Source organism: Ursus maritimus, unplaced genomic scaffold (genome assembly GCF_017311325.1).
Source record: "Ursus maritimus isolate PB19 unplaced genomic scaffold, ASM1731132v1 scaffold_13, whole genome shotgun sequence".
In the NCBI taxonomy this organism is placed as follows: Eukaryota; Metazoa; Chordata; class Mammalia; order Carnivora; family Ursidae; genus Ursus; species Ursus maritimus.
In genome coordinates, this window is record NW_024423675.1 from 7,097,455 (window position 1) to 7,105,822 (window position 8,368).

General features: G+C 36.4%; 1 pseudogene; it reads right to left on the reverse strand.

Annotated features, from left to right (window-relative positions):
- Window positions 1-471: 471 nt before the first annotated feature.
- On the reverse strand, window positions 472-1,378 carry LOC103675892 (annotated as a pseudogene).
- Window positions 1,379-8,368: the final 6,990 nt, after the last annotated feature.

Genomic DNA, 8,368 nt, shown 5'->3' on the forward strand with positions numbered 1-8,368 from the left:
CTTTTGGTCCCAAAATACCTAAAGAAATAATAGAGATGCTCAGTGGCATCTTCCCAGCTGCCCCTTGGGAACCAGGCTGACACACAGCCCCAGCCTGCCTCAAGTGCCCATGGGCTAGAAATGCCCTGGGGATCAGTGAGCAGCGTTTCTTCCCACTTCCAGCCCTTCAGCATCCACATCTGGTCTCAGATTATTTTGTTGTAAAGTTGTCCCTTTTTTGTGCTTTTTTTCTTCTCATTTTTCTTCATCTTCTTCTTTATGTCATATATATTTTTCCTGCAAACACGTGCCCTCTGAACCCCACAGATTCTATACTTTCCTTAACGAAATGTTGTTACAGCTCACAGAGTGTGTCTGGAGTTTTCAGCTTGATTGATATTAGCTGATATGTCACAATGGTTCTTATTTTTAAATATATATTGAAAGAGGTTTTTTTTTTTTTTTTTTTTTTTTTTTTTTAATGTAGCCTGTTCAGCATTCTGCCCTATGCGAGTCCTGGTCTCCCTCAGGCGGAGGAAAGAGACTCTCGGGTCGCAAGTATGGGTGATGGGTCTCTCAGGGTTGCTTTGGCTGCACTTTGAGCCTCTTCGCACCCATCTGGAAGCTGTTCGTGGCCTGGCTGATGGTCTGCACACTGGTCGAGTTGTTGGCGCTCATAGAGCCTTCTCTCTGTTGCTGACAGATCACTGGAACTTCCTGAGGACAGAAACACCTGTCTTACCTGACCATAGTGAGCACAGTGGGCGGCTGGACATGCATACTTTTGACTGCAGCGTAGGCCTGCTGCAGGCTGTCTGTGCCGGTGGGGCTCTGTGCTGTCTAGGGGTGGATGCCTTTGGTAAACACAGCTTCCACTGCAGGTTGCCCACTGGTCTGTTGGGGGTAGGCTGGTGAGCTGTTCACCCCAGGAGGGGATGCGACGCTAGGGACGCACAGCTGGTGAAGTGACGCCCCAAGAGTTGCTGCCACCTGAGGTTGGGGTTATGGGTGAGGCCACCAGGCCGTTCCTGTTGAGGGCCGCCATCTGCTGCATCTGGGCAGCAACGAAGGTAGCCATACGGTTCAGACAGCCATCCTGCTCGACTGACGCCATTAGTGCCGCTTGCTGCTATGTCAGTGCCTGTGTGTCGGTGCCTTAGGCCCCAAACGGGGCAGCCATGGGGTCGAACGTGCCCATCTGGCCAGCCATCTGTTGCATTCGCTGCATTGTGTACTCCTTGTCAGCGTCGGCAAACTTGACCACCAGACTGGATGAGGCTCCCAGCATAATCTAGCTCTTTCCATTTTTTTTTTTTAATGTGTTTATAACACTAAGAAAAATTCTCTGGGATCTTCCTCCATTTGATTAATTTGAACTCTGGTATTGGTCATTTTTTCTCTTCTGCCTGTTAGCTGAAATAATTTTAATCTTACCTTGCCAAAGTTATTTGCAGTTTATAGGAAATCTAATTCTTTTTTATGAGAAATATTATCCTAACCACTCTGATGAAATTATTTATACTTACATAGCGTCTTTGTCTTTCTTATTAATTCTGTCACTTCAGCTGTCAATTCTTTAGTTTGTTAATTTTTGGAACTTAAATTACTGTTCTTTTCTCAATTTTTTTCCTGAATCTTATTCTTTTGTCCAGATTTTTAAAAAGATGCTCTTTGCTTGAGGAATTGCCTTCTGCCCCTATTCACACTTTTCTGTGCTTCTCTGTGTATTTTAATGAGTGGGGAATGATATTTCTTAGAGTTCCTTGCCAACTGATTTCTGGCTGGGCTCTACCAATGGTTGGAGGAGGACGACTCATATGGGCACTAATACAGCAGTAGCCGACACCTATTCTGAAAAGAGCCTCTTCCCAAAGTCAGCAGTCAGAATCAGCCCCTTGTCTTCCTTGGTGTTCTTGTTATCTCCACCTGGCACTTTTTTTGGTGTTCATACTTTGATTTGGGTATTTCTTCCCCCTGTTGCAGTATCAATGGTGGGTCCCCTTGTCAAGGTCTAGGTACAGCCAGGCAATCTCTCCAGTTCATTGGGGGCTACAGGGAAGTAAGCCCCTCTCTTTTGTCCCCCAACCCTGCAGATTATAGCTCTTTCCTATAATTACTAATATCTGAGATACCTCACCATTTCCCTTTTGCTCTCTTAGGCCTTCCCACACCCATGTAACCATTTTTCTGATTAAATTGTCTCTGAAATATATAAAATGGTTTCTATTTTCCTGGCCTTTGAATATATTCTTATTATCTGTCTTTGGAAGCTTATTATATAGAGTTGCCAGATAAAATACAGGATGCAATATTTAGTATATATTTATAGTGAGAAATTGTCCATTGCCTACCTAAATTTAAATTGAATTGAATGTCCTAAATTTTTATTTGTTAAATCTGACAGCCCTATGTTATATTCCTCACCAACCTGCTCTTTTGGTCATGGCAGATTATGGTCTGGAATATACTGCTGAGAGAGATGTGCTGTTGCTGATCAGATATGAGGTTTCTTGCCTGTTTCTTGAGGTAAGTGTCTACCTGAGGCATTGTGCTCCCTATCCAGTTGTACAGCCAGCGCTCGTTGCCTTAGACCAGCAACAAGTGCAGATGCTGTAGCAAAGCAGCGCTGTTTGGGTTTAGGGAATCATACTGCGTTGGAATTCATCTTATGAAATCATTAATGTTAAGGGACAGTTTTCTTAACATAATCCATATGGGTTTATCCTGAGTAATTTCTTATTTAAAGATTTATAGTCTACTCTTCTTCATTCAATTGAGCTGAATGTGTGCATCTGTTTATTGGATAGTTCATAAAGGCCACGAATATACCGAAACATTTACTTTACCAATCTCTAAATAAAATAGGCCACATATACATGCTACCTTGTCCCACAACACTGTAGAAGATAACTACTTAAATTTCCATTTTTCTTTTAAATTAAGAGAAACAAATGAAAGATAAACACACAGCTTGTGATTAATGTGGAAGCTTGAATTTAGCAGTCATGCAAGGAATTTTTGGACTTCATGTGCAAGACCTAACAGATATAATGGCACATATACTCAGAATCTGGAAGCAGATTTAATTAGACAATTAGTATTTTCTAGCTCAGTTCCCATTTTGATTGTCTTCCCTGTTACTATGGAATTCAATAGATCTCATGTATAGTATGCCGAAATTTAGTTAAATCCTTTCCCTACTCCATGAATTAAACTTTCTTGAAGGGAGCTTAAACTAAATACCTGATTCTGCTAAAACACAGTTATACTTTATTACTTTTTTCTAATATCTTTATATTTGTTTTCCATATGTGGCAAGATATAAAAATAGGGTAATTTGGCAATAAAAATTGAAGATACAGGAACAGTTGAGTACGATACAGAGAAGAGAAAGATGGAAAACAACTTTGTAAATATGAGATCAAGTCCATTAAAAATCATTTTAAATGAATGCTTTAATACTTTAGTCAAGAGTCTGGTTTTTATTCACTTAATTCTTTTTTTCATGGCTTATAGAAAAATCTAGGTAAATAATTAATCCACTATCTTATTTGTACTCCTGTTCAAAGGGAGTTATTGTCCAACTAAAATTAGTGAAAAGTATAGGCAACTAAATTATAAAAGAGTGAATGCTAAACAATGAATATTAACTATGTTTTCATTGGAAAAAATATATATGCCTGATTTCTGTTCTATACTTATTATATACTATATTTCAAATCCAATTATTTCTAACAAATAAATTCATTCTCTTTCTTGTTTACAGGAATATGGATGACTAAGACTCTATAAAAACAAAAAATGTCCAAAGTTGTTAAATAATTTTGATACCTTTTCAAGCTGGGTCCCCAGGAAGCAGACTCACTAATGTGTAGGATAAGCACCTGAAGAAGGAAATAAAGAATAAATAAGCAAGGGGAAAAGTTGGACTGCAATACAGTCTTAAAACCATCTGCTGAGCCCAAATGGAAGAGAGTCTGGGAGAACTACTCAGAAGCACTCTACTTTATGGTGAGAGGGCTGGGCCTATATAATCATGTATCCACCAGTGATACACATTGAAGGAGCAAGACCAGGAGTGAAATGATTCTCTCCAGCTGAGGACAGTTTTCTGAGAGGGCTAATAGCTGGAAGCACTTCCACCAGCAAGAACTGTATCTTTCAGTCTTGAAGGAAGTTTTGAGCTGCGAATCACAGACAGAATCCACTAAAATGTCATAAAGGCCTTATTTGGCAAACCAGGAAACATTGTGGTCACCACTTGGAAAGAGAAGGATGATCAAATAAAGTGAGTGACAGAAATAAGAAAATTGAAAATTCAGTACTGTTAATAAATGAGATAGAGAAAAAAACAAAAACATGAGAAAAGTGTTATGCTTCTGAAAAACCAAATATATCCTAGTGCATTCTGGCTGAGATCATAATGATCGGTGTGGGGGAGCATGGCTAAAATTATTTAACCCTATTCATGAGGTAAGTTGTTGGAATTGTTAATTAGGACATTTGGCACAAGTTAGGAAAAAAATTTTAGTAAAATTCTTTGCACCTCTGATCTGTAGTTACAGGATTAGGCCAATAAGAAAGCCCCCCCCCCCAAAAAAGAGAGAGTGGAATAAGAATATCTGTTTACTAAATGTTTGATAGTGTCTGGCAGGTTCAGGCATTACTTGTGACAAGACTTTCTGAAGATACAGGAGATAATTATACAGGGGCTCTATCCTTGAAAAGTTCAAACACACACACCTAGTCTCAAGGTCAGTGTTCATTTAGTTCTCTATGTGGACACTGATATTTCCCTTTCAAACACTGAAAATACATAAACCTTTATATTTAACCAGATTTCATTGTAGATCTATTTGGTCTCTTATGCTTGTCCTCCTTAGGGAAGAACAGAACACAGAACGCATATTGCCTAAAATTACCTTATATTTCTCTGAACCTCACCAGAGAATTATCTTGCTATTTTATAGGTGAACCATTCCTATAGTAAGATTTTTTTTTTTGAAACATCAAAAATTCAGTTGCTGGACTAGGTCCAAGCAATGATGATGCTAATAGATTTAAAATGAAATTATTGTTGTATAAAACTACTTCTACTAAGTTAAAAAAATATCCACTTGGAAATATCTTGTAGTTCACCTTATTTAATTATCACACTTATATGAGATACAGACTCAGAAATCAAGGTTACACAGTAAGTTAATTGAAGAAACAGGACCAGATGCCATTTGCTGGACATACAAAAGAAGTCTGGAATAGATGTTTAATAAATGTTAAAAAAATTATGTTCCTCAGTCATATGCTATAATATGTTTCCATTAAGCAATGTGGAATGTGCTAATATGGAACAATTTTCTCATCTTATACCACAATCATGTCATCTATGATTTAGAAGAGAGAACAATTTTGTTATTGATGGGGAAAAAATAAAAATTTAGGGGTGCCTGGGTGACTCAGTCGATTGAGCATCTGACTCATGATTTTGGATCAGGTCATGATCTTAGGGCCATGAGGTGCAGCCCCACGTCAGGTTCTGTGCTGGGTATGGAGCCTGCTTAAGATTCTCTCTCTCCCTCTCTCTCTCTGCTTCTCCCCCTGCTCACACACTCTCTCCCTCAACAACAACAACAAAATTAACCAGATATTTCAAAATATAATATAAATATAGAATAGATGTGTTTTACACAATAATATACTTTGTTATCAAATGACTATTTTCTATGATTTATAGATTTTTTTCCAGGACAGTTAAGTAGCCTGAACTACTAATGCACCCTGCTTACAAAACAATATTTTTCCAAAATCTCTTTTTAAGGTGTTCTTTGGGAATATCTTTACTTACTTGAAGATCAATCAGAGGTATAAACTATTGATGGTTCCTAAATTCTTGTTTTAGAAAGAGAGGTGGGTCCTACAGCAATCACACAGAGTTAATAGCTAAATAAAAAGAGTTTTTGCAGTTATATATTGGGCTGCCAACCAATAAGATGAGAGTTCTGATATCCTCCGTATTGATATTCCTTCTTTAGTTTCTAAACACAATTGTTTTGTTCTTTGGTGATAATAGTTATATATAGCATGCAAAGAGCAAAACCTATGTTAATTCTCTTCAAAGTGTACCTTTACAGTATATGTGACATTGCAATAAGCCCCTAGAAAAGTCTAAGGGAAAAAATTTCATATCTATATGAATTCTCTAAAAACTTTTTTGTTGCTTTTGCAATATTAATACATAAAGGTCTTATTTTTATAAATAGTACATGATTTAATAAATCCATCAAATGATTCATGTTTCCTTATTATCTTAATAAAACACTATAGAAATTTAATGCTTTCTAATAAAGAACAAGTATAAATACATTAATAAAAAACAGAAGAAAGGTCATCATTCTTTCATGAATACATTTAAATGGCTTTGTTTTTATATCATTTATGGTATGCTAATAATGTGAGAGTATTTATCTAGGTTTGAATAAAATATAATTGTTTACTTTTCTTAAAGAGTATCACTATAACAGAGAATAAACATCAAACACATGTTGCTAGACATGCAGAAGGGTCCTTCCCTTTAGCTTTACAGGAAGGGAATACTAAGATTCTAAATTTTGGAATAAATTTTCTTTAGCGTTATTTGATACTGAAGAATAAGTTAATATATCTTTTCTGAGTTTGCTTATAGGGGCTTTGTAATGTCTATTGATAAATTGACTTTGCAAATATTTGAGCCTGCCAATTGGCTTTATCTCATTTTCTAGGCTCCTGTGCAAGATTATTTAGTAAAGTTTTTTGTTTGTTTGTTTTAAATTTAGAACAATTTTGTTTTCCCTTCCAACAGTACCTGAGTCCAAAGTCTAGGGATTTTTTGTTGTTATATGGGATTGAGACAAAAATAATTTCTCCATACTTTTTGGTCCTATGATTGTTAATGAATTTTAATTTCCAAAGTCCTTTGATGATCTATCTTATTAGAAAAAAAAAAAAAAGGAAAGAAAGGAAAAAGCCCTGTTAGAGTTATGTTTAAGGAAGCATCACAGCAGGGCTGAGTTTAAAGACTGGGATCTGACCATCCATTTACTGTCCTAGGGAGCAAAGTACACTTAATTGATCTTTTCTTTAGTTTCTTCATATGTAAGTGCAACAAATTCTTGTCAGAAAAAGATGCTGTAAGAATTAATGAACAACTCCATTTAAGAGCTCCATGTCTGACAACTGGTAGGCATTTAAAAATGCTTGTTGTATTATTGTTGTCATTGCTACCATTTTGATGGCTCTGTTAAAAATATTCCTGACAGCAGTTCAATTCCTCTCATGAAAAAAGTAAATAATCAGGAAAAACTTTTGAAGACATATACAAGAAGATGCAATAAATTGATCCAATATATTTTCATCCGACAAAATGTATTCAGTCCCCATTATAGATTGTTTAGAGGATTGGATGAGGTCAGGAGGCTAAACAAATTATAGAAAATCTATATTAATATACAAATTCCTGCAAGAAAACCTGCCTGCTTTTCAAAGTGGAACAGAATGCTATTTAGACAATTTTCCTAAGTTATCACTGGGCACAAAATGTGCTGGTTCTATCAGAATGTTCTTAAGTGAGAGACTATCATCCTTTCCTGGTGATCTCTTTGCAGAGAACACAAAATGCAACCAAAAGGTTTGAGTATGGGTGCTACTCAGAAAGGCCTTGTGAATCTCTTGCCTTCTGTTTTATTCTCTAAACATATGAAAAAACAAGTATATAGTGACTTAAAGAATCGCATTACAAGACAATAAATTAAACTACATTTCTTTTGATAAAACCATGTGTTGGCCCTAACACACACACACACACACACACACACACACACACACACCAGAAAAGCCAGGACAAACTTCCTGTCTGAATTAAATTTTCTAAGAGCGGAACCCTAAGAACAGTATATCTGAAGTTGTATAACTAGGTCCCTTATTTTTTGTTGAGAAAGCTTATTATGTATCATCAGAGGTTTAGGTACTAGATCAGAATATCCCTCGTAAATATGAGAGACACTAACAATTTATGTAAAGACAGAACACAAGGAAGCTTATTTTAATCACTAGCAAGCAGCATCAGCTATTCCTTGAGTAATAACTATCATTCTCCCCAGATTTTACAAGTAGAGTCAAAATTCATTTTCATCCTTAACTGTACTTCTATTTCCTATCTATGCTAAAGAGTGCTGCTTCTTCCTGCTCTGTAATTTTTGGTCGTATTGGCTTCAATCACTATACAATTTTGTTGCAATATTCACTTTGAATCTTTTATTCTATTTGAAATTAAACTCAAAATTCATGAACATCATAGTATGCATTTTCCTCTTCAAAGCACCTGTGTGCTTGCAAGTGCATACATACCCATGTGTGG